Source organism: Loxodonta africana, chromosome X, assembly GCF_030014295.1.
Source record: "Loxodonta africana isolate mLoxAfr1 chromosome X, mLoxAfr1.hap2, whole genome shotgun sequence".
Taxonomy (NCBI): domain Eukaryota; kingdom Metazoa; phylum Chordata; class Mammalia; order Proboscidea; family Elephantidae; genus Loxodonta; species Loxodonta africana.
Window position 1 is genome coordinate 143,296,201 of NC_087369.1, and position 26,179 is coordinate 143,322,379.

Below are 26,179 nucleotides of genomic sequence, written 5' to 3' on the forward strand. Positions count from 1 at the left end.
TGATAAAGATCCTGGAAGAAAAAATAGGGAGAACGTTAGGAGCCCTAATATATGGCATAAACAGTATACAAAACATTACAAAGAATGTAGAAGAAAAACTAGATAACTGAGACCTCCTAAAAATCAAACACCTATGTCATCCAAAGACTTCACCAAAAGAGTAAAAAGATTACCTACAGATTGGGAAAAAGTTTTTAGCTATGACATTTCTGATCAGCGCCTGATCTCTAAAATCTACATGATCCTGCAAAAACTCAACTGCAAAAAGACAAATAACCCAATTAAAAAATGGGCAAAAGATATGAATAGACACTTCACTAAAGAAGACATTCAGGTAGCTAACAGATATATGAGGAAATGTTCACGATCATTAGCCATTAGAGAAATGCAGGTCAAAACTATAATGACATTTCATCTCACTTCAACAAGGCTGGCATTAATCCAAAAAACACAAAATAATAAAAGCTGGAGAGGGTGTGGAGAGATTGGAACACTTCTACACTGCTGGTGGGAATGTAAAATGGTACAACCACTTTGGAAATCTATTTGGCGCTTCCTTAGAAAGCTAGAAATTGAACTACCATACAATCCAGCAATCCCACTCCTTGGAATATATCCTAGAGAAATAAGAGCCTTTACACGAACAGATATATGCACACCCATGTTTATTGCAGCACTGTTTACAATAGCAAAAAGATGGAAGCAACCAAGGTGCCCATCAGTGGGTGAATGGATAAATAAATTATGGTATATTCACACGATGGAATACTACACATCAATAAACAACAGTGAGGAATCTGGGAAACATTTCATAACATGGAGGAATCTGGAAGGCATTGTGCTGAGTGAAATTAGTCGGTTGCAAAAGGACAAATATTGTATAAGACCACTATTATAAGAACTTGAGAAATAGTTTAAACTGAGAAGAAAACATTCTTTTGTGGTTACAAGAGGGAAGAGAGAGAGAGGGTGGGAAAGGGGCATTCACTAATTAGATAGTAGATAAGAACTACTTTAGGTGAAGGGAAAGACAGCACACAATACAGGGGAGGTCAGCACAATTGGACTAAACCAAAAGCAAAGAAGTTTCCTGAATAAACTGAAAGCTTCAAAGGCCAGCGTAGCAGGGGCAGGGGTCTGGGGACCATGGTTTCAGGGGACATCTAAGTCAATTGGCATAATAAAATCTATTAAGAAAACATTCTGCATCCCACTTTGAAGAGTGGCGTCTGGGGTCTTAAACGCTAGCGAGCAGCCATCTAAGATGCATCAATTGGCCTCAACCCACCTGGATCAAAGGAGAATGAAGAACACCAAGGACACAAGGTGATTACGAGCCCAAGAGACAGAAAGAGCCACATGAACCAGCAACTACATCATTCTGAGACCAGAAGAACTAGATGGTGCCCAGCTACAACCAATGACTGCCTGACAGGGAACACAACAGAGAACCCTTGAGGAAGCAGGAGAGCAGTGGGATGCAGACCCCAAATTCTCATAAGACCAGACTTAATGGTCTGACTGAGACTAGAAGGACCCCAGTGGTCATGGCCCCCAGACCTTCTGTTGCCCCAGGACAGGAACCATTCCCGAAGCCAACTCTTCAGACATGGATTGGACTGGACAATGGGTTGGAGAGGGGTGCTGGTGCGGAGTGAGCTTCTTGGATCAGGTGGACACTTGAGACTATGTTGGCATCTCCTTTGTGGAGGGGAGATGAGAGGGTGGAGGGGGTTAGAAACTGGCGAAATGGACACGAAAAGAGAGAGTGAAGGGAGAGAACGGGCTGTCTCATTAGGAGGAGAGTAGCAAGTGTGTAGCAAGGTGTATATGGGTTTTTGTGTGAGAGACTGACTTGATTTGTAAACTTTCACTTAAAGTACAATAAAAATTATGTAAAAAAATAATAAGACATAAATTTGGCCCCAGGTTATTTTTGGTGAAAGAACCTCTTATGCTAATAGAACTGTTCTAAAATAATTTTCTTTCTTTTGAGGTAGCATAGGAGGATTTTTTTAAACTTTTTTTTAGCTTCTGGAGGGTCTCTATGGTTCTGAGCCAAATGAAGTCCGCGGGACTGTCAGAATGCCAAGGTTGTTTCTAAAAATACCCTAGCATCTTGGGAGTACTTAGTCTCAGAGTTGGGAGGGATATCAGGGATTATTGAGTTCACCTCACAGTGATGTTTTAAAAGTAACATTAGTTTGTTTTTTTTTAATCCCTTAAAATTTAATATAAATGCAAATAGAAGCAGGCCTAGGTTTATTAGAAATTTACCCGTATATGTCCCATGCATAAAATAATGGGAGTATCAAGATGGGTAAGCATCACGTCAGATACTATTCAGTGTCCAGTGCCCAACCTGATGAGCAGTTTGGGCAGGAGTGAGAACTTCCCTCATGGAATAGCCAAGCAGGGTACGCTACAGGGGCATTTCCATTCTGTTCTAAAGCAGCCAACAATGGCCATCATGCCTAATGAGTTAGAGATCTAGAAAGCTTAGAGATGGACATCATGGCCATAATGGTTATACTCTCTGTATCAGAAAATGCTGCACTTGGAATTGTGTAATGAGAAGGGACATTGACACTGAATCTGTTGACACTTGGATTTTTGTTGTGTTCCTATTTGAAGTATTGAGATACATAAATCAAAGATGCACTTGCTTTGAAATCATAGCAAATTGGGTTGCTTGCTCTGCTAATTAATTACTTCAGGAAATACATATTCTTTTCACTTGAATCAGAAGACTCAACCTCCCTTTGGCATAAAGCTTCTTCTGCTTTCCCCAGGAAGAATGTAATTTTTTGTTTAATTCTCAAACCAAAGAATTCGAGTCCTTATTTTTACAGCTGACTCCATTCCCAGGTACCATTTGCATTTTTGCTCTGAATGATCCATGGTTATTTTACAAATGAAAGTTGTTTTATCCTGTTCAGGATGATGGTGAAGGAAGTTAGACTAAGCTTCCATGGTGTGAGTATTTAGATAATTTGGGGGAAAAGTAAAAAAAAAAGTCCCCTGCTGTGGTGGACTGATATATTTTATTTGGTAATTGCCAATCATCATGATAGATTTACTCTAGTATAGTAAGTATTCCACAAGGAGATCTCATGTTGCTTCAACTAATACCCTGGAATTAGGGGATCTCTGAAACGTGGACAGTTTTTTCCTCCTCTGATAGACTCCAAGAACAATATGTCATGAAATTTTACCCGGTGACAGGTATGACATAGATTACAAAAACAGTACAACAAAAAGGAAGCAGTGCTTAGTATAGTAATTGGGACATGGAAAGCATTCAGAAAGTGTTTGTTGAATAAATGAATGCAGTAATATGGTAACACAAACACTTACTGAGTTCCTAGTAATGATCATTACCATGTAATTGGTTCTTTATCAGAAAACAAGTACACATTGAGGCTTTAACCTAGATCAGATAGGCAAGCCCATTGCAAAGGACCTGAATAGACATTTCACCAGAGGATATTCAGATGGCCAACAGACACATGAAAAGTTACTCAGTGTCATTAGCCATCAGAGAGATGCAAATCAAAACCACAGTGAGATACCACTTCACTCTCATTTGGATGACTATGATTAAAAAAAAAAGGGAAAGTAACCAACGTTGGTGAGGATGTGAGGAAATCGGAACCATTGTCCATTGCTGGTGGAAATGCAATATGGTACAGCCATTGTGGAAAACTGTGTCCGTTCCTCAGAAAACTAAAAATAGAACTACCATATGACCCGGCAATCCCACTCCTGGGTATATACCCAGGAGAGTTGAGGGCAGCAACGGGAACATGGATGAACCTTGAAGGCATTATGCTGAATGAAGTAAGTCAATCACAATAGGACAAGTACTTCATTATCTTGATTACATAAAATGACAAGAATAGGTAAATATATACAGACCAGAGTTTATTGGTGGCTATCAGGGGTGGGAGCAAGGGGGAAAAGGGGAGCTTTTGTTTGGGAATCAATGATCTTCTGTTTGTGATGATGGGAAACTTGGCACAGGTTAAGGGTAATGGTTGTACAACTGATTAATGTAGTTGATATCACTAAACTGTATACCTGAAGAATGTTGAATTGGTAAGTGTATTATACATATCTTTACAAAAAAGAGGGAGAGAGAGAGAGAGAAGCTGTTGATGCTGCTTATGTACAACCAAACACCTCAAGGAATTTTTTTTCTTTGGATGTTTAGGGTAATAATTTCATGGGACATCCCAGTCAATTGGCCTAATACTGTTTTTCAGTGCTCCTGTTCTACTTCCTGGAGCCCTAGTGGTACAGTAGTTGAACACTCGGCTGCTAACCAAGAGGTTGGTGGTTTGAACCCACCAGTTGCTCCACAGAAGAAAGATGTGGCAGTCTGCTTTCATAAAGATAAGAGCCTTGGAAACCTCGCAGGGCAGTTCTACTTTGTCCTATAGGGTCGCTATGAATCGGAGTTTGTCCTATAGGGTCGCTATGAATCGGAGTCAACTCAATGGCAATGGGCAGGTCCTGCTTCCTAGTTCATTACATAGTACCTGGGTTCTTAAAAGCTTTCAAGCAACCATCCAAGCTACAATAATAGATCTCCATTTACCTGGAGTAACAGAGGAAGAGGGAGAGCCAGAAATAGGAGGTGGAAATTGAATTCGTGTCTGGTTGTCTCCATGAACAACTGCCTCCCATGCCATGAGACCAGAAGAACTGGATGGTGCCTGGCTACCATTACTGAATGTGTTTTGTTTTGGTGAAAATACACATAGCAAAACCTCCCATTCCACAGATTATAGACATAATGATCAGTGACATTGGTTACATTCTTTACATTGTATCAATGTTCTCCTTATTTCTGTTCCAGTTGTTTCACTTTTGTTTACTTAATCTTCCTGTCCCCCCCCCCCCCGCCCCACCACTTCTTATTTATGCTTTAGGATAGCTGTTGACCCTTTGGTCTTATATAGAATATTCTTTTTTTTTTTTAAGTAACACAGTACTCAATGGTGACAATCTACTCTTTGGGCTAAACTGTCACTTAGATTAAAGGTGACTTTGGGGAATAGTTTCAGTTCAAGGTTTGAAGAGCAACTCATGGCCATAATCTTGGGGACTCCTCCAGCCTCAGTAGGTCCAGTAAGTCTGGATTCTTTAAGAATTTGAAGTTCTGTTTCACATTTTTCCCTTTTTTATCAGGATTCATCTATTGTGTTCCTGATCAGAACATTGAGTAGTGGTAGCCAGGCACCATCTAGTTCTCCTGGTCTCAAGGTGAAGGAGGCAGTGGCTCATGTAGACAATTAGCTCTGTAGTTCAGCTCCTTCTCTGATTCTTGAGTTTCCTTCTTTCTCCTTTGTTCCAGGCAAATAAAGATCAATAGCTGTATCTTAGATGGCTCCTTGAAAGCTTTTAAGACCTCAGACACTACTCACAATACTGGGAGGTAGAACATAAACTTTAAGAACCATATTATGCCTGTTGACTGAATTGTCCCAGAAAGCCACAGCCCTAAACCTCCTGGCTTAGTCTTCTAGTGCTGCTATAACAGAAATACCACAGGTGGATGGCTTTAACAAGTCTCACAGTCTAAACCCCTTGCCGTTGAGTCAATTCCAACTCATAGCAACTCTATAGGACAGAATGGACCTGCCCCATAGGGTTTCCAAGGAGTGCCTGGTGGATTCTAACTGCTGACCTTTTGGTTAGCAGCCATAGCTCTTAACCACTGCACCACCAGGGTTTCCCTTCTCACAGTCTAGTAGGCTAGAAGTCCAAATTCAGGGTGTCAGCTCCAGGTGGAGGCTTTCTCTGTGGGCTCTGGGGGAAGGTCTTTGTCATCAGTCTTCCCCTGAACTAGGAGCTTCTCCGAGCAGCAACCCCGGGTCCAAAGGAAGTACTCTGCCCCTCACTGCTTTCTTGGTGGTATGAGGTCCCCCACTCTCTGCTAGCTTCCCTTTCCTTTTATCTTTTGAGAGATAAAAGGTGGTGCAGGCCACACCCCAGAGAAACTCCCTTTACATTGGATCAGGGATGTGACCTTAGCGTGTTACAATCCCACCCTAATCCTCTTTAACATAATATTACAATCACAAAATGGAGGACCACCATGCAATACTGGGAATCATGGCCTAACCAAGTTGACACATATTTTTTGGGGACACAATTCAAACCATGATACCCCCAACCAAGAGAACTAATCCCTTAGGGTAATTGGTTATATCTAATTAGTATCAGAACCTGTAACCTCCTCCCCCCCTCCCCGCGCACCCTTTTTTTTGTTGTTGTTGTTATTGTTGCAAATTGAACGTTGTAATCTAAGATTCTATAGAAGAATCCTGATAAAAGGGAGAGGGGAAAGAAGATCAGAATTTAAAATGGATCACAGATCTTCTGGAGCCATTGAGGCTGGATGAATACCTGAAACTATTGCCCAGAGATAATCTTTAAACCTTAAACCTCAAACCAAAACTATCCCCTGAAGTCTCTTTTGAGCCAAACAATACTTTAGCTTAATTGGTAAAGTATGTTTGCCTTGAGCATCGTGCTCCTTCAAAAAATTATCTGTGTGGGATCAAATTGACAGCAGCATCTTGAAAGGTTTGATGAAAAGCTTAGGGGGCAGTGAGTTTTTGTTAATGGTAGTGGAGTAATTTGGAAAAGGATAACAAGAATGGTTACACAACTTGAAGAATGTGAATAATGTCACTGAATTGCACATGTAAAGTTTATTAAAATGGTGTGTCTTTTGCTGTGCATATTTTCACCAACCCTCCCCCCCATCAGAAAAGCGATTATAAAACAAGTAGAGTAGCAGTGTATAAATCGTACCATTGGGCTACTTCTAGGCCCATGTGAGTCAGACTCAATATTTGGGATTTTGCAGAAAATGTGTCCTTATTATATCTGGTTTAGTTTCCGGCATGAGGTTGGGTCCTTTCCTAATTTTTGCTTACATTAGTAGTGTTAGTCTCTATATTTGTTCATGTTTGTGGGTATTTGGTACAGGGTGTTAGGAATGAATACTTTCCCATATTTGTTTTGTACTCAGCCCTTTGAATAGGTCGTACGTATGAGGGACTAGGTCATATGTATGACTTCTAAAGTCCTTTATACCTCTAAAATTTGGTATAGTCATACAGTACTATTTCCCTTTAAGAAAGAGATGAATTTTAATTTTCATGGGATTGAGGTTCATCTTGCATTTGCTTATTCTGATATGTCTTATTGGAGTTGATGGAGTCGCAAATCAAGCTTCCTTTGAGAAAGAGAAATGACCTCATTTCATTTAGATAGTTTTTTAAGTTAATGTACATTATTTATAAAGGATTCACTTTGAGGAATTCAATTTGCAGCATGGATAGTTCAATTTCCAGGTGTGGTATGATTCGGGACACAGTTTAATTACAGTTAAGAAGTGTCATGGAACTAATGAAGCATTTGGATAACAAAATCCAACATATATTTGTAAAAATATATAGGATTCTCTCCTTGCAAAATCCATAGAAGTTGTGGCTAATATGTAGCAAGTAAAAGTGGCATTTAAACACTTCAGAACTCAGAGTCGAAGTGATGCACAGTTTTATCTTTGTTTTATTGACTTTGGAGGCACTCAGTTATATTGTCAGAAAAAAAAGTTATCCGTAAATTAATTTTTCTATGAAAGTACATTTAACTGTATCTTAATTTAATGATTTTAAAATATATTGCTCAGTTATAAATCATTTATTAATGAGAATGCTATTAACTGTGGCTTCTATGCTTTGAATCACACAGTGTACTGTTCTTTGTTTAGGCTTACGATTGCATTTATGATTCCAGATGGCAGTTGTTCTAAGAGGCAATTTGCCAAAAGTGTACCTAATTAATATTCATTTAATGTGCACAAAAGTCAAAGGACTTCATCTTTTTACTTCCTTTTAATGTTGCCTTTCAGATGCTCTCCACGCATACTTTGTGCTAATTCATTTTTCCTGGCATGCACCCTTTTCCATCAGATTTTCCTTATTCAGACATCTACTTACACCACCAGTTCCTGTCTTTTAGTAAAGTCCGGAAATGCATCAATCAGGGAAAATCACCGAATTGTTCCCTATGCACAAATGCTGGTTGCTGATTGCTGTTACCGGTTAGGAGCCTTAGAGGATTTGAAGCTTTTTTATACAGCATTAAGGCTACTTGCTTGCACAGAGTATTGCAATTATTAAATCTGAGCAATGCTACATTGAATAAGAGAATAATGCATATGTATGTCTTGGAGTAGCTTTTGTTCCACATCCACGAGGTTGCTAGTGGCAAGTTTAATACACAACACAAAAATGATTTGACATGTTGGGGTTTACTAATTATTAATTCATTTAAAGGTAATAACTAACTCAGCAGCATTCAAAAAAGACAGTTTTTATGGAACCTCTCTTCTCTGGTACCCCATTAAAGACAAAGGTTGACAGGTTACCTGGAAAGCATCACAGCATACATAAACTTTTGAATCCCTTGCTATGGAAGCCACTTTAACTCTGTACTCTAGTGTTACTTCAGCAAAGATGAATATAACAAAAGAATTCCCAAAAAGTAGAGATAAAAATGCAGGAAACCAGGCATTGAGAATGAAACTCCTCATTTTTATGATGAGGCAACTTATTAAAATGGCTTTGCCTGCTTATAGGGACAGGATTCACAGATGTCCGTAGTGAGATATGGTTTGCACATCAACAGTAATTGCCCCTCTAATGGGGATGTTTCCCTGTGGAAGGTGTTCTCAGTGAGACGTCCATGATTTCCTCCAGCCAATGGGATGACTGGCCTATGTCATTATTAGGTGCCATCGAGTCGGTTCTGACTCATAACAACCTGTGTACAACAGAACAAAACACTACCCAGCCCTGCTCCATCCTCATAATCATTGTTATGCTGGAGCCCATTGTTGCAGCCACTGTGTCAGTTCATCTTTTTGAGGGTCTTCCTCTTTTTAGCTGACCCTCTATTTTACCAAGCATGATGTCTTTCTCTAGGGACTGATCCCTCCTGACAACATGTCCAAAGTATGTAAGACCCAGTCTCGCCATCCTAGCTTCTGAAAAGGAGCATTCTGCTTGTACTTTGTCCAAGACAGATTTGTTCCTTCTTTTGGCAGTCCATGGTATATTCAATATTCTTCACCAGCACCACAATTCAAAGGCATCAACTCTTCTTCGGTCTTCCTTATTCATTGTCCAGCTTTCACATGCATATGATGCAATTGAAAATACCATAGCTTTGATCGGGTGCACCTTAGTCTTCAAGGTGACAACTTTGTTCTTCAACACTTTAAAGAGGTCCTTTGTAGCAGATTTACCCAATGCAATGTGTCTTTTGATTTCTTGACTGCTGCTTCCCTGGGCATTGATTGTGGATCCAAGTAAAATGAAATCCCTGACAACTTCAATCTTTTCTCCGTTTATCATGATGTTGCTTACTGGTCCAGTTGTGAGGATTTTTGTTTTCTTTTTATGTTGAGGTGCAATCCATACTGAAGGCTGTGGTCTCTGATCTTCCTTAGTAAGTGCTTCAAGTCCTCTTTACTTTCAGCAAGCAAGGTTGTGTCATCTTCATATCACAGGTTGTTAATGAGCTTTCCTCCAATCCTGATGCCACATTCTTCTTCATATTGTGCATCTTCTCAGATTATTTGCTCAGCATACAGATCGAATAAGTATGGTGAAAGGATACACCCAGACGCACACTTTTCCTGATTTTAAACCACGTAGTGTCCCCTTGTTCTGTTCGAACGACTGCCTCTTTATCTATGTACAGGTTCCTCATGAGCACAATTAAGTGTTCTGGCATTCCCATTCTTCACAGTGTTATTCATAATTTGTAATGGTCCACACAATCGAATGCTTATGCATAGTCAGTAAAACACAGGTAAACAGCTTTCTGGTATTCTCTGCTTTCAGCCAGGATCCATTTGACATCAATAATATCCCTGGTTCCACGTCCTTTTCTGAATCTGGCTTGAGCTTCTGGCAGTTACATGTTGACATACTCCTGCAACCAGTTTTGAATGATCTTCAGCAAAATTTTACTTGTGTGATATTGATGTTGTTCGATAATTTCTGTATTCTGTTAGATAACCTTTTTTTGGAATGGGCACATGTATGGATCTCCCTTTTTCTGGCCAGGAATCTGTCTTCCAAATTTTTTGACATAGGCAAGTGAGCACCTCCAGCACTGCATCTGTTTGTCAAGACACAGCAATTGGTATTCCGTCAATTCCTGGAGCCTTGTTTTTCATCATTCCCTTCAATGCAGCTTGGATTCTTCCTTCGGTTCTTGATCATATGCTACCTGCTGAAATGGTTGAATGTTGAACAGATCTTTTTGGTACAGTGACCGTATAATCCTTCCATCTTCTTTTAATGTTTCCTGCACTGTTCGGTTATTTTCCCCATAGAATCCTTCAATATTGCAACTTGAGGCTTGAATTTTCTTTTCAGTTCCTTCATCTTGAGAAATGCCAGATGTGCTCTTTCCTTTTGGTTTTCTAACTCCAGGTCTTTGCACATGTCATTATAATACTTTACTTGGTCTTTTCTAGCCACCCTTTAAATCTTCTGTTTGAACCTTTTACTTCATCACTGGCCTATAGACCTCAAGTTATCTCTACTTCCTATCGCTTCCACATCTTAAAACTGATTCTGTTTTTGGGTCTATCAGTGTCTCTTGTTTTTGCCTTTTTTCCCCCTCACAAAGCAAGAATACTGAGAAAGGTATTTTCAAGCCCTCTTAAACTCCTAAATCTCATTATTAACACAAATATCTTCCAGTGATTGGATAATAAAATTATCTGAATTCATTATGTACCACAACATACTCTCTGAGTAGTCAGAATCTCAACTGGAAATGAATGGAACACTCACAATGCAGTCATTTGAGGAGAGTTTATTTACAAAGGGACTGTTCATAAAGGCGTGGACGGGATGTGTGAGAACCAGAAGAAATAGCGCAAGAACCCAGGTAAGTTGAAACTGTTACCATCCCTAGTCCTGAGTGACAAGTGGAGAGAGTAGTTACTGGAACCTAGAAGGGGAGAACATCATATAAAGACAACTGTTTTAAGAGCAGTGACTTTAATTTGAGAGAGAGAGCCAGACAAAGTGAAACCTCATAAGAAGGGAACCAGGGGAACAAATACCCTGACCTCACCCTCCTCTTTCCCCTTTGGTCTTGTGCTGGTGCTCCCCATTCACTGAACTGAACCGAAAGCCAGAGAACAGGGGATTTCAGTGATGTAATCTACTCAAATCAGCCTGAGGAGGCCAAAAGCCAGGTAAGAAAAGAGCACAGAATAAATCTGGGACTGCAACCCAAAGTCTCTTACATTTATGTGCCAGACTCTTTATATATATTATTTTCCTTAATTTTTATAATAACTCTATGAGGGAATATTTTATTAGACCCATTTTATTGATAAGTTGAAGCATAGATCCCGAAACCAAAACCCACTGCTATCGAGTTTATTCCGACTCATAGTGACCCTGTAGGACAGAGTAGAACGGCCCCATAGCAGTTCCAAGGCTGTAAATCTTTATGAAAGTAGACTGCCACATCTTTCTCCCATGGAATGGCTACTGGGTTCAAACCACTGACCTTTTGATTAGCAACTGAGTGCTTAACCACTGTGTCACCAGGGCTCAAGATGGAGAGTTTAATATAGTTGCACTGGGTCACACAGATAATAAACCCAAGTTGGTGTCATAAATATCATGCTGTAATTCTACTGTACAAAACTGATTATTATTAGCTAGCATTTACTGGGAGCTTACTGCATTTAATTCTCTTGACTATCCTAAGTGGTAGTTACTATGATTATCTCCATTTGACAAATACGGAAACAGGCTCAGAAGTTAAATAAACTACCCAAGGTCATAGTCCAGGATGTCTGGTTCTAGAGCTCATGTTTTTAATCACTGCATAATACTATCTGATATATCCTTTGTTTTCTTAACTGCAGGCATACCTCAGAGATATTGCGGGGTTCCATTCCAGACCACTGCAATGAAGTGGATATTGCAATAAAGTGAGTCACATGAATTTTTTGATTTCCCAGTGCATGTAAAAGTTATGTTTACACTATACTGTAGTCTATTTAGTGTGCAATAGCGTTATTCCTAAAAAAAAAAAAAGTACATACCTTAATTAAAAAATACTTTATTGCTAAAGAATGCTAGCCATCATCTGAGCCTTCAGAGAATTGTAATCTTTTTGCTGGTGGAGTGTCTTGCCTCGAAGTTGATGGCTGCTGACTGATCAGGGTGGTGATTGCTGAAGGTTGGGGTGGCTGTGGCAATTTCTTAAAATAAGACAATGAAGTTTGCTATGTTGATTGACTCTTCGTTTTATGAAAGATTTCTCTGTAGCATGCAATGCTGTTTGATAGCATTTTACCCACAGTAGAACTTCTTTCAAAATTGGAGTCAGTCCTCTCAAAGCCTGCTGCTGCTTTATCAACAAATTTTGTGTAATATTCTACATCCTTTGTTGTCACTTCAACAGTTTTCACAGCATCTTCACCAGGAGTAGATTCCATCTCAAGAAACCACTTTCTTTGCTCATCCATAAGAAGCAATTTCTCATCCATTAAAGTTTTATCATGAGATGGCAGCAATTCAGTCACATCTTCAGGCTCCACTTCTAATTCTATTTCTCTTGCTGTTTCTATCACATCTGCAGTTACTTCTTCCACTGAAGTCTCAAACTCTGCAAAATCATCCGCGAGGGTTGGAATCAACTTCTTCTGAACTCCTGTTAATGTCGATATTTTGACCTCCTCCCATGAATCACAAATGTTCTTAATGGCATCTAGAATGGTGAATCCTTTCCAGAAGGTTCACAATTTACTTTGCCCAGATCCATCAGTGGAGTCACTATCTATGGCAGCTATAGCCTTATGAAATGTGTTTCTTAAATAATAAGACTTAAACATTGGCATTACTTCTTGATCCATGGGCTGCAGAATGGATGTTGTGTCAGCAGGCATGAAAACAACATTAATCTCCTTGTACGTCTCCGTCAGAGCTCTTGGGTGACCAGGTGCATTGTCAACGAGCAGTAATGTTTTGAAAGGAATCTTTTTTTCTGAGCGGGAGGTCTCAACAGTGGGCTTAAAATATTCAGTAAACCATGTCGTAAACAGATGTGCTGTCATGCAGGCTCTGTTGTTCCATTTACAGAGCACAGGCAGGGGAGATTCAGCATAATTCTTAAGGGCCCTAGGATTTTAGAGATGGTAAATGGGTATTGGCTTCAACTTCAAGTCACCAGCTGCAATTATCCGTAACAAGAGAGTCAGCCTGTCCTTTGAAGCTTTGAAGCCAGGCATTGACTTCTCCTCTCTAGCTAGGAAAGTCCTGGATGGCGTCTTCTTCCAGTATCAGGCTGTTCGGTCTGCACTGGAAATCTGCTGCTGAGTGCAGCCCCTTCACCAACTATCTCAGCCAGACGTTCTGGAGAACTTGCTGCGGCTTCTACAGCAGCACTTGCTGCTTCCCCTGGCACTTGTATGTCATGGAGACGGCTGCTTTCCTTAAACCTCAGGAACCAACCTCTGCTGGCTTCACACTTTTCTTCTGCAGCTTCCTGACCTCTCTCAACCTTCGTAGAATTGAAGAAAGTTAGGGTCTTGCTCTCGATTAGGCTTTGGCTTAAGGGAATGAAGTGGCTGGGTTTATCTTCTATCCAGACCACTAAAACGTTCTCCACATCATCAATAAGGCTGCTTTGCTTTTTTATCATTTGTGTTTTCACTGGAATAGCACTTTTAATTTCCTTCAGGCACTTTTCCTTTGCATTCACAACTTGGCTAACTCTTTGGCACAAGAAGCGTAGTTTTTGGCATATCTCAGCTTTCGACATTTTTTTCCTCACTAAGCTTAATCATTTCTAGATTTTTGATTTCAAGTAAGAGATGTGCAACTCTTCCTTTCACTTGAACACTTCGAGACCATTGTAGGGTTATTAATTGGCCTAATTTCAATATTGTCATGTCTCAGGGGATAGGGAGGCCTAAGGAGAGGGAGAGAACTGGGAGAATGGCTGGTCAGTGGAGCAGTCAGAACACACACAACGTTTATAAGATTAGTTCACCATCTTATGTGGGCACAGTTTGTGGCACCGTAAAACAATTATGATATTAACATCAAAGATCACTGATCACAGATCACCATAACAGACATAATGATAACAAAAAAGTTTGTAGTGTGAGAATTACCAAAATGTGACATGGAGACACAAAGTGAGCACATGCTGTTGGAAAAATGGCGCCAATAGACTTGCTGGATGCAGGGTTGCCACAAACCTTCAATTTGTAAAAAACACAATATCTGTGAAGTGCAATAAAGCAAAGTCCAATAAAATGAGGTATGCCTTTATTTGATTCCATTTTGTTTGTTTATCCTTTCTTCTACATTGTTGTTGTTCTTAGGTGCCATTGAGTTGATTTCGACTCATAGTGACCCCATGTGACAGACTAGAACTGCCCCATAGGGCTTTCTTGACTATAATCTTTATGGAAGCAGATCTCCTGCTCTTTCTCCCACAGAACCACTTGGTGGGTCTGAACTGCCAATCTTTTGGTCAGCAGCTGAGTGCTTAACCGTTTGCACCATCAGAGCTCCTTTCTTCTACATTAAAAACAAAACCAAACCCAATGCCATCGAGTCGATTCCGACTCACAGCAACCCTATAGGACAGAGTAGATCTGCCCCATAGAGTTTCCAAGGAGCACCTGGTGGACTTGAACTGCTGACCTCTAGGTTAGCTGCTGTAGCACATAACCACTACGCCACCAGGGTTTCCTCTTCTACATTAAAAAAAAAAAAAATTTTTAGGCAGCATCAATTAGAATAGCTTACATGAGCCTTTTCATCCTAATTCAATTACTGGCCCAGCCTTGAAATGATAGAAGCATATGTCTATAAATGCATCTGTAAGATCTTTATACCTCTCCGAAGAAGGAAGCAGTTCTTTCTCTACCACAATAATAATAGGCTTCTTCTGTCTGAATCAGGATTTTGCCTCTAGGATTCTGGAATTCAGTTTTTTATATTATTCTACTTTACCTTTTTTTTTATTGTGTTTTAAGTGAGAGTTTGCAATTCAACTCAGTTTCTCATACAAAAACTTATACACACATTGTTATGTGACCCTGGTTGCTTTCCCTACGATGTGACAGCATACTCCTCCTCTCCACCCTGTATTTCCCGTGTCCATTTGACTAGCTCCTGTCCTCTTCTGCCTTCTCATTTCACCTCCAGACAGGAGCTGCTCACATACTCTCATGTGTTTACTTGAGCTAAGAAGCACAGCCCTCACCAGTATCATTTTATGTCTTATAGTCCAATCTAATCTTTGTCTGAAGAGTTGGCTTTGGGAATGGTTTTGGTTTTAGGCTAAAAGAGAGTCTGGGGGCCATGTCTTCTGGGGTCCCTCCAGTCTCAGTCAGACCATTAAGTCTAGTGTTTTTACTAGAATTTGAGGTCTGCATCCCACTTTTCTCCTGCTCCTTCAGGGATTCTTTGTTGTGTTCCCTGTCGGGGCAGTCATTGGTGGTAGCCTGTCACCATCTAGTTCCTCCGGTCTTGGCTGATGTAGTGTCTTCACCTCACACTATTTTAAATGATATTTTTCTTGTTTACTTATTTGTGTGTCACCCCTCCCCCCAAAATGTTCATTTTATCAACTTCATTAACATAATTTCAAATTGTCTCTTCGTTTGGCACGCCACAGTTTTTTCCATCCTGTTGCAATGCACTATAGCTAAGTTACTGATGGATGAGAGATATGTCTTTCTTTGGTGAAGTAGGAGAAGGGAGCTGGAAAAGGAGAGCACACCTACAATCTGCAAGTTCTCTTTTTCCAGCTTCCTATTCAAGATCTTCTTCTCCTGCTTCTTCAAATAAAGACATACCACTCATGCATCAGTAACTTTGCTATAGTGCATTGCCACAGGATGGAAAAAAACTGTGGTGTGCCAAACAAAGATACAATTTGAAGGTGTGGTCTCAGAAACCCTGGTGGTCTAGTGGTTAAGAGCTACAGCTGCTAACTAAAAGGTTTGCAGTTCAAATCCTCCAGGTGCTCCTTGGAAACCCTATGGGACAGTTCTACTCTGTTTTACAGGGTAGCTTTGAGTCAGAGTGGTCTCAAAGGCAATGGGTAGGTGTGGACTCAGGCAGATTCCTACTAGGAAATAATTCACGTGGAAGTTGAAGGTCTAAAATTACTTCCCTTAAAAATCTTCATTTTTGGAAATGTATAATGGTAATGGTTGAACAACATGATAAACATAGGTGGGTTTTGGGTAATGTCACTGAATCAAACATGTGAAGACTGTTGAAAAGCCAATGATTTGTTGTATGTATGTTTATCACAATTGAAAAGAAATGCATGACTTTCAAATCAAAGAAACCAGTTATATAATTTGTATTGACAATTATTGTATTCATTGTACATTGGAAGTACCAATTACCTTATTTGATCTCTCTTTCTGAACAATTAAAGTATTTATAACCTACACCATATAATTTATGTATATACTGCTCTACATTTTTTTTAATTTGTGTCCCAAGTTTGTTCAGGCTTCCCAGCTAGATTGAGGGCAGCGATTGATTTTTGTTGCATATGCTGAATGCTCTGTAAGTAGTTGATGTCTAATTGAAAGTCCTCTTAAGGTTTAGCATAGCAGGGGTTTGAAGGTCAGAAAAAATGAAGAGCTCAACTGACTCATGGCAATGGATATGGGTAGATAGACTACAAATAACTTGATTGAGGATCAGATAGATTAAAGTCTGCTCCCACTTTTTGTTATGCATTATCTTGAAGTTTCTTTAGAAATTGTTCATTTTATTGCCAATTAAAAGGAGACTATTGTATTGTTTGTGATAAGAGGAATCCACAATGGCCTAGATTACACAGTCATTTAGCAACTATATAATTACCAAACACAGACCTGAGTTTGCCACAGATTTCGGTCATTGTAGCTGAAGATCCATTAGGTTGTTTGTACTATTACGTTTTCAGTGTAATGTAAGACCTAATGACCTTCAAACTGTTTCCTTCCATTGTTTCCCTCAAATATAATCATTTCTATTTTTTAGCAGGGAAACATTTTTCCACGTTGTATCTTCTTATTTGTGACTGAGACATCATGTGGAATTACAGCAAGGCCAAAAAAAAAAAAAGATCAAACTTTGAAGTGATTAAGCTGAGTTTCCAAAAGTTTGTTTCTGCTATCATTCATTTCACATTCATTTTCTCTCTTCTACTGAATCAGTTTTTATTAATATGTCCAACTTGAATTTAAAAGTTAATTTTCTTTAACTCTGACTCTATAGTAAACTTTATTTACTTGGGTCAAAGATAGAAACCCTGGTGGTGTAGTGGTTAAGTCCTACGGCTGCTAACCAAAGGGTTGGCAGTTCAAATCCACCAGGCGCTCCTTGGAAACTCTATGGGGCAGTTCTAATCTGTCCTATAGGGTCGCTATGAGCCGGACTCGACTCGATGGCAATGGGTTTGGTTTGGTTTGGTTAATTTTATATTTGTTTTATCTTTGATTAAAACAAATGTAAAATAAAGGCAGCATCTCTAAAGGAACGAGAGAAGAAATTGATTCATTCATAACGCCACCCTTGAAGATCACTGCTTTAGTTTGTAACTTCTTGAAATAATCTGTCTCCCATAGTCCTAGCAGTGTCTGGCATTGGACAAATGTTTTTTGAATGACTGAATTAAAAGTGCAATGACTTTGCATTACTAATCCATCATAGAGTATCCTATAAATTGATAATAGATCATATGTCTTTAATAATGATAGTTTAGAACTATGTTTGAAGTAATAGAATTCCCATGCCATATTATTCAGTGAAAAAAGCAGTTTAAAAAAAAGAGCTTATTAGTGAAATTTTGTATACGTATATCTATGTGTATGTATACATACGTATACGTGTGTGTGTTTAAACCAAAAAAAAATTGCCATATATTTGATTCTGACTCATGGTGACCCCCTGTGTTTCAGAGTTGAACTGTGCTACATAGGGTTTTCAATGGCTGTGATGTTTTGAAAGTAGATTGGCAGGCTTTTCTTGCGAGGTGCCTCTGGGTGGATTCAAACTGCCAACCTTTAGGTTAATAAGCAAGCACTTAACCATTTTCACCACCAGAGACTTCTTATCCGCGTTTATATGGTTTAAATCATCATTTTCCAGTTTTAGATGTGTTAAACTAGTTACATTCTCTTCTGATTAAATATCATGGCAACCCCATGTGTGCAGAGTAGAACTGCTCCATAGAGTTTTCAAGGCTGTGACCTTTCAGAAGCAGATCGCCAGGCCTGTCTGCCAAGGTGCCTCTGGGTGGGTTGGAACAGCCAACCTTTCAGCTAGTAGTTGAGTGTTTAGCCATTTGCACCAACCAGGGACTCCATGAGTTGGAATCAACTCAATGGCAAGTAACAGCAGCAACATGACTAAATCTGGCCAAATACCTTCACTGAATGTGGGTGTTTGCTTGTTCTCATTACCTGCCGTTGTCCAGCTGTTACCTGGGGCCATTTTGCCCTTTGATGATAAACAAGATTTCATATCCTAAAAAGAAATCTGTCCTCCACAAAATTCCTGTGAATTCCTGGGTCTTATTTTATCATGGAGCCCTGGTGGCGCAGTGGTTAAGAGCTCCAGCTGCTAACGAAAAGGTCAGCAGTTTGAATCCACCAGCTGCTCCTTGGAAACCCTATGGGGCAGTTTTACTCTGTCCTGTAGGGTCGCTGTGAGTTGGAATTGGCTTGAGGGCATTGGGTTTATTTTCTCATAGTCACTCTCACTTCTAATGTATCTGTTTCCACTGAACTTTCAGTCTCACTAAAATCTCACCTACCGTGAATGTCTGGTATTCTCAGTGTTGGGCTGACCTAAATATCAAACTCAAGTCTTTTTATTTGATTTCCCCAAGATGCATGCATGTATGTATGTGCATATGTGCACACAAACAGAGTCATTTGTATGAGTTGCATACTTTACAAAAGGTTTCACTTGATGAGCAGGAAGTTTACTCTGTAGAAACATGAATTACTTAGACTTGAATATTAGGTGTCATTTTTCTTGAGTCCATTGTCACCAAGACAATGGTAATGTCACACCTTGCATGTTTTTCCTCAAGCACAATCCTTCTGTCATATTGCCTGCTTCCTCGCTCTCTTCACATCTTCCCGATCCTCTTTGATCAGACTCCTTTATTCCATCATAACATGTCCCCCTAAAAAACAAAAAACCAACAACTAACCCAATTCCCTGATTATCCAGAACAAATTATTTTTTTATTCTCTACTGGCTCCAGGAATGTTTTATATATGCCAAGACTGATCTGCTAACCATCTTCTAGGGGTCTTACTCTTTAATAGCTCATAACTAGCAGAAGCTTTAAAAATTATCTCCCCTTTCACCTTTCGCCATAAGTCTCTGCAGGTGGGGTGGGGGAGTGTCATAGAGCCTGAAAGGCAGGGATTACAAGGTAGAAGTAGCTTTAGTAGGTTTTAGTTTGAAATAACATCTTTAGTGCAATATACACAGATGGTTAATTTCATTCATGTCATGTAAATGTTTCTGAATTTCCTTCTCAGAAAGTAGCTTTAATTTTATGTTTTCATGATACCTTGCTTTCACTCCATTGTATTACTTACAATTACTATTATTGTTATTATTAATACAAGGCAGCAAGTAAAAAGGGTGATAAAATGTACGTATCTGTTTAACATTTCTCTCAGAAACGTATGGCTTGAGTGTATTTTCTCTGTTTTATGAATATATATTTTTCAGTAAACTAGTTTATTATGATAGGATGCCATTTTCAGAGCCGTTACTGATCAAAGTTATAATTTGTTAAAATCATTACATAGTATAATAACAAATCATATTTGCTTGTATACTTTCTTTTCTTCAGTGCTGAGAGATTCGTTCGAACTGCATGTAATTCCTCAGGCTGACTTCCAGTTGTTAGCAGTAGGGATCCTACACATTGACAGGCTTTCTAATAGCAGAGAACTGTGTTTAATTGCCGTCCGTTCACAACTCTTTTACTTTCTCTAACCAAGCTTTAGAGCCCATTCTTTGACAGGACTGGTATTAGGGTTCTCTCATTGTTGTTAGGACGCTGTTGTTGTTGTGCGCTGTGAGGTCCATTGACTCATAGCAAAAAACAAAACAAACAAACCCACTGCCACTGCAACCCTATATGACAGAGTAGAACTGCTCCATAGGGTTTCCAAGGAGCGCCTGATGGATTCAAACTGCTGACCTTTTGGTTAGCTGCTGAACTCTTAACCACTACATCACCAGGGTTTCCAGTGTGACTCATAGCAACCCTATATGACAAGTAGAACTGCCCCATAGGGTTTTCTAGGCTATAATCATTATAGAAGAAGATTACCAGATCTTTTCTCCAACCGAGCTGCTAGTGAGTTCCAACTGCTGACCTTTTGGTTAGCAGCAGAATGCTTAGCCATTTCACCACCATCACTGCATAATCCCCCCGCCTCCTATTTTTGTGGTATCCAGAAGAAAATGGATAGAATAAGGAATGTAGATTCATTAGGTACTAGCAGTTTTTTAAAAGTCAACCAACCTGGCACTATTGACTCCCTAAAACTTCTCCCTTAGCTTACTTGGGACTTTATTTTCTTGATTCGTCTCCTTTCTCTCCAATTGCTCTTTTCTCTGATTCCTTACTGACACATTGATCTCCAGCTTCTTGTGGGCAGCTCTGTGCTCAGCTCTGTAGTCTGATTTACTCCCAAAGCTCATTCACTTTCATAACTTCAGATATCATTTCTATGTAAATGGCCTCCAAATTCACCCTTCTGGTGCTTACTGAAATAAAAAAAATAGCTCCCCTTAATTCCAAAATCAGAGGAGACTTGGTGATGCACCAGTTAAGTGCTCAACTGCTAACTAAATGGTTGGTGGTTCAAATCCACCTGCTGCTCTGTGGGAGAAAGATGTGGCAGTATGATTCCTTAAAGATTAACCCACCCCAGTTGCCGTCGAGTCGATTCCGACTCATAGTGACCCTATAGGACAGTATAGTACTGTCCCAAAGAGTTTCCGAGGAGCGCCTGGTGGATTCGAACTGCTGACCTTTAAAGATTACAGCCTTGGAAACCCTATGGGGCAGTTCCACTCTGTTCTGTGGGATCGCTATGAGTTGGAATCGACTCAACGGATTAGGTTTTGGTTTCTTCCAAAATTAGTTTTTTTTTTTTTAATTATCATTCTTTTAGTCTCCATAAGGAACTTCTGTAGTTAACATTGATTGTTCTTTTCTAGTTCATTAATATGTTCTACCATTTCTTGGGCCCACTCCTTATTTTCTATGCCACTGCCATCTTTCTGATTGAGGATCATCACCTATTTTGATTATTATCCCAAACTTCTCATTGGTTTTTCGGAGTGCTGACCCTCCACCAATCTTGCAATCCCCTAATTCTCTTAAGACCCCACTTCGTGTATAAATATAGGCTTTTTCCTCATTAGGAATTGTATGTGTCATTTGAGTAGGAGCCCATGGTGAATTGAGATGCTTGGCAGTGGCTCTCTGTGTATATTTTTGGCTCTGGTATATTTTTCTATTTGACCTTACTTATTTATGAAATAGGCTATTAAATTCAGCATAAATATTAAAGTTTTAAAGAAACACAGATATCAGTTAAGTACCGTTTTCAATAAACTTCAACTCCCCTCCCCCGAACACTGCTGAATACAACACTGACTTTATCTCCCTAGCCTAAGTAGAAAATAAGATCCAGTAATAATTTTGGATATCTTGACAGGGTCAAAAATGTTTCACAGATATAAACATGAACTTATTTCTGATTCTTTCATGTCAAGGCTTCATGCAGCTTGATCAGGTGATTTTTGTGAAACTTCCAACTTCTTCTTCCTATAATCTTTCAGAGAAATGATGTATTTGATTAAGGTAATTCACACTAATGACTATAACAACCCCAAACTTCAATGGATTAACATAATGAAAGTTTCTTACTTACACAACATCTGATGTGGGAATTCTGGTTTGGATGGCTCTCGTTGGTAGCTCTCCGTCAAGTGATGACCCAAGCGTTACTGTTCCTTTCATTTACGGGCTCCGAAATTCCTTAGGGCTTTGGGGTCTTGTGCTGAAGCCTATCTGACCATCAGTGAGAAAAATGAACGGACATGAAGTTCACATGGGACATTTTAACAACCAGCTCTGAGAGTGTCATATTATTTTGCCTAACTTTAAATTTGATCAGAATTCATTAAATGGCTCCATCTAGATGTAAAGGGGTTGGGAAGTGTAGTGTGTGTGCTCAGGAAGTAGAGATGGGTTTGGAGAGCCTTTAGCCACTCTCTGCCAGAGATGATGTTAATTTGTCGCCTAAGCAATCCCAATTAGCACTTTAGTTTCTGACTCATTTATTCAGTTGCCTACTCTCTATAAAAAAATATAGCAAGGGTTTTTTTGTTTGTTTGCTTTTTAATCCCACAAAAATATCTTAAACTAAAATAAACAAATTGCCCCTACCTGTGTTTGGAACCCCGGTGGCACAGTGGCTAAGAGCTATGGCTGTTAACTAAAAGGTCAGCAGTTTGAATCTACCAGCTGCTCCTTGGAAACTCTATGAGGCAGTTCTACTCTGTCCTGTAGGGTCGATATGAGTCAGAATTGACTTGATGGTAACGAGTTCGGTATTTTTTGGTTTTGTGTGCACACAATTCACTTGGTAGTGGTGTTGGTGGTAATAGTAGAGGAGATTGGTAATGGAAAAAGCGTTCAATAAGTTACTCACAAAAATACGTGAGCTATTGATAAAATATGGCTTTCTGGAAAATATTTTTGATTATACAACACTTTTATCAAAAATACTCTGAGCATGCATTCCATATGTGAATGTATATGTGTGTCAAATATTAGTAAATTAGTAAAGCTTATTTTTATCTTTGTTAAGATATAATTCATATACCATAAAATTAACCTTTTAAAACACACAATTAAATGGTTTTTAATATGTTCACAAAGTTGTGCAACCATTAAAAAAATACCATAAAATTAACCTTTTAAAATACACAATTAAATGGTTTTTAATATGTTCACAAAGTTGTGCAACCATTACTACTGTATAATCCCAGAAAAGTTTCATCACCCTGAAAAGAAAGCCCATGCCCAGTAGCAGTCATTCCTTTATTTTCCCCTCTTCTCAGCCCCTCATAATCTCTAATCTGTTTGGTGTCTCTATATAGACTTACCTATTTTGGATATTTCATATAAATGAAATCATACAGTATGTGGCCTTTTGTGTCTGTATTCCGTCACTTAGCATAGTGTTTTCAAGGTTCAACCAAGCTGTAGCATCTATCAGTACTTCTTTTTATGACAGGATAATAGTCCATTATATGGATTTAACACATTTTGTTTATCCATTTGTCAGTTGATGGATATTCGGTTTGTTTCCGTCTTTTGGCTATTGTGAATGTTGCTGCAGTGAACATTGGTGTGTAAGTATATGCTTGCATCCCTGCTTTCAAGTCATTTGGGTATATACCTAGGAATGGAATTGCTGGGTCAAATGATAAATCTATGTTTAACATTTTGAGGAGCTACCAGACTGTTTACTAGGCAGCTACAACATTTTACAATCCTACCAGCCATGTGTGAAGGTTCATTTCTCCACATCCTTGTCAACACTTGAGATTGTATTTTTTATTTTAGCTATTCTAGTGGTTGTGAAGCAGTATGTCATTGTGGTTTTGATTTGTATTTCCCTGATGATTAGTGATGTTGAGTATCTTCTCGTGCTTATTTTTCATCTTCTTTGGGACAATATCTATTCATATTCTTTGCCTATTTTTAATGGATTATTTCCCCTTTTATTATTGATTTGTAAAAGTTCTTTATATATTCTGGATACTGAACCTTTATAAGATATGTAATATGAAAATGAAGCCCTGGTGGCACAGTGGTTAACAGCTCGGCTGCTAACAAATTTCCTTTCATTTCTTGAATAAATTCTCCTTAAATTGCTGTAAGCCTTTGTTTAATTTCCTGAATTTTAAACAAGTTTATTCAGATAATTTTTGCCATGGTTCTGACTGATTTTATTGAGGTGAAGATTTCAATTACTGCTTTACTCACTCTGCCCTTCCCACTGACATCCTGTCATTCACCTCACTTTAAGAATGACTGTTTTATAAGGAAGAGTTAAATTTATAGATGGAAGCTACAGAGAAGAAGCTCTTGTCCTAAGAGAAAAAAAATTCCAGCAATTAAAGTTGTTTTATTGATAGGACAGGTAACTTTGTCAATTAAGAAGCTCCCTGGATCATCAAGAGTAACACAAAAGATACGCTTCATGGTTAGTGATGCAGCTGTAAACGAAATGAATTCTAAGTCTATTCCAATTATAAGTTTCTCCTAAGCGTCTATCACTTTAGCGTATTTAAAATACCCATAAAATTCCAATTCTAAATGACTTTTCATGGATCCCTGTGTGTTTGTGTCTTACAAAGATATAAAACATTTTATCTCCTAGAGAAAGTAAAAAAGTGATTACTTGTATATATTTATGCAGACACACACCTACGTATTTGGGGATTGAAACTAACATTAGAATATATTGTCATAGAAATATGCTATCAAAAGGGTACGATAAACCTAGATTAACTTAATATCATTCTTTTCCTGCTTATAACCTTTGTGTTAAGAATAAGCTATCTTGTACTTCAGTTGTCAACCTTTCTCAGGGTTGTGTATTACCGTGATAATTATTGTAAAATACATAGAAATGGCTACGAAACATGCCCAATTTTGTGCATACTTTATGGCTATAATAAAAATATAAAACATCATAAACATAAATGTGGTTTTCTGATATTTTTCATAATGAGAATATGAAACATTACAGCACAATTTCATTTTCCTGTTAACCCCTGGGTCACTGCTTTGTTTCTCATTATTGCTTTTGTTTTTGAATGTTTTTCCTGTTGAATATCTTCTTGGGAAAGTTATAGTTACATCCTTACATGATGGCTCCTGGAAGGATTTGTATCTATCACGCAGAAGGTAGTACTTAATCAGTCTGTCAATATTAAAGCTAGCTTGGAAACCAGAAGCCAACGGGTGTTTTGTACTGGAAATGAGTAAAGAATACTTGCCTCCTCCCCCTGTGACCTAATTTTATCCATCTCATAGTTGGCCCTTTCTTTTGTAACACTGGGCTATCTCATACAGTACTGAGAGTAGTCTTTGTATTTTTATTGTGTCTGTGAAACATATATGTCTGTAGAGTTTGTTTTATGGTGCAGCAGCCCACAGAAAAAAATGTCAAAGTGGTTTTCTGGGAGAACCTGAAGATTGTAAGTTGCTGAAACTCCTCAGTGTTCAATCAACCTATGTTCAAAGAAAAAATGAAAAGTAGAGACTGTTGATTACTCCCTTCTGAAAGAAAGATAAAGGCATGAAACTATGAATACATTTTACTTCAAGTAATTCTGCTAGCTGTGGAAACATGGCCTTGGCAGGAAACAGGGTGAAAGTAGAATTAGGCAAATACTGAGATATTTATGATCCCAGTCCTTTTAGTTTAATTTCTCTAGGCACTTCCATCTGTTTCATAATCATTTTGGGAAAAGAAGAAGCTACCCATACAAATGAAAAAAAAAATTCAAATGGCCAGTAGGCTGAGTTATGAAAGAAGACTTAAAAGGTCAGGATTATTTAGTCTAGAAAAGATTAAGGCTAAGTAGGGAAAAATTGACTTCTCCAAAGTCATAAAACAAAGAGAATGGGACATTATTGCTGATACTTTTTTAAAAGCTCAAATCATACATGAATATATTTTCCCCATAAAAAATAATAAAAGTAAATAGAGTAAAAAGGGAAAGCCCCACTTTAATAGCCTCTCCAATTTCCCTCCCTTCCCAAGGGAAATTTATTCTTCTACACATTTTTAATGAATTTATAGGTATATAATCATTTGCATACATGCATGGGCACACTTATTGTTCTGTAGCTTGTTTTATTTCTTTTCTCTTCCATATTACTTATAAGATCTAGTTTATTATTTACAACTACTGTTGTATTTATTCACACATCTATTGAGGCATCTATAGTTTAAATA

At 38.7% G+C, this 26,179-nt stretch overlaps 1 long non-coding RNA gene across 10 annotated transcripts in view; it reads left to right on the forward strand.

The window, feature by feature from the left end:
* LOC111751861 (uncharacterized) overlaps nucleotides 1–26,179 on the forward strand; it is a 425,334-nt gene that overhangs the window by 48,127 nt on the left and 351,028 nt on the right. For 5 of the 10 annotated variants that reach the window (XR_010319637.1, XR_010319638.1, XR_002786919.2 and 2 more), the window contains exons 2-3: nucleotides 10,800–10,989; nucleotides 11,987–12,052. The exons of 1 other annotated variant lie outside the window; for it this stretch is intronic. This is a non-coding gene — a long non-coding RNA (uncharacterized LOC111751861). Of the gene's footprint in view, nucleotides 1–10,799; nucleotides 10,990–11,016; nucleotides 11,303–11,986; nucleotides 12,053–26,179 lie in introns of those variants that run through there. 4 more of the 10 variants (XR_010319641.1, XR_010319643.1, XR_010319642.1 and 1 more) reach the window with 3 other exon arrangements.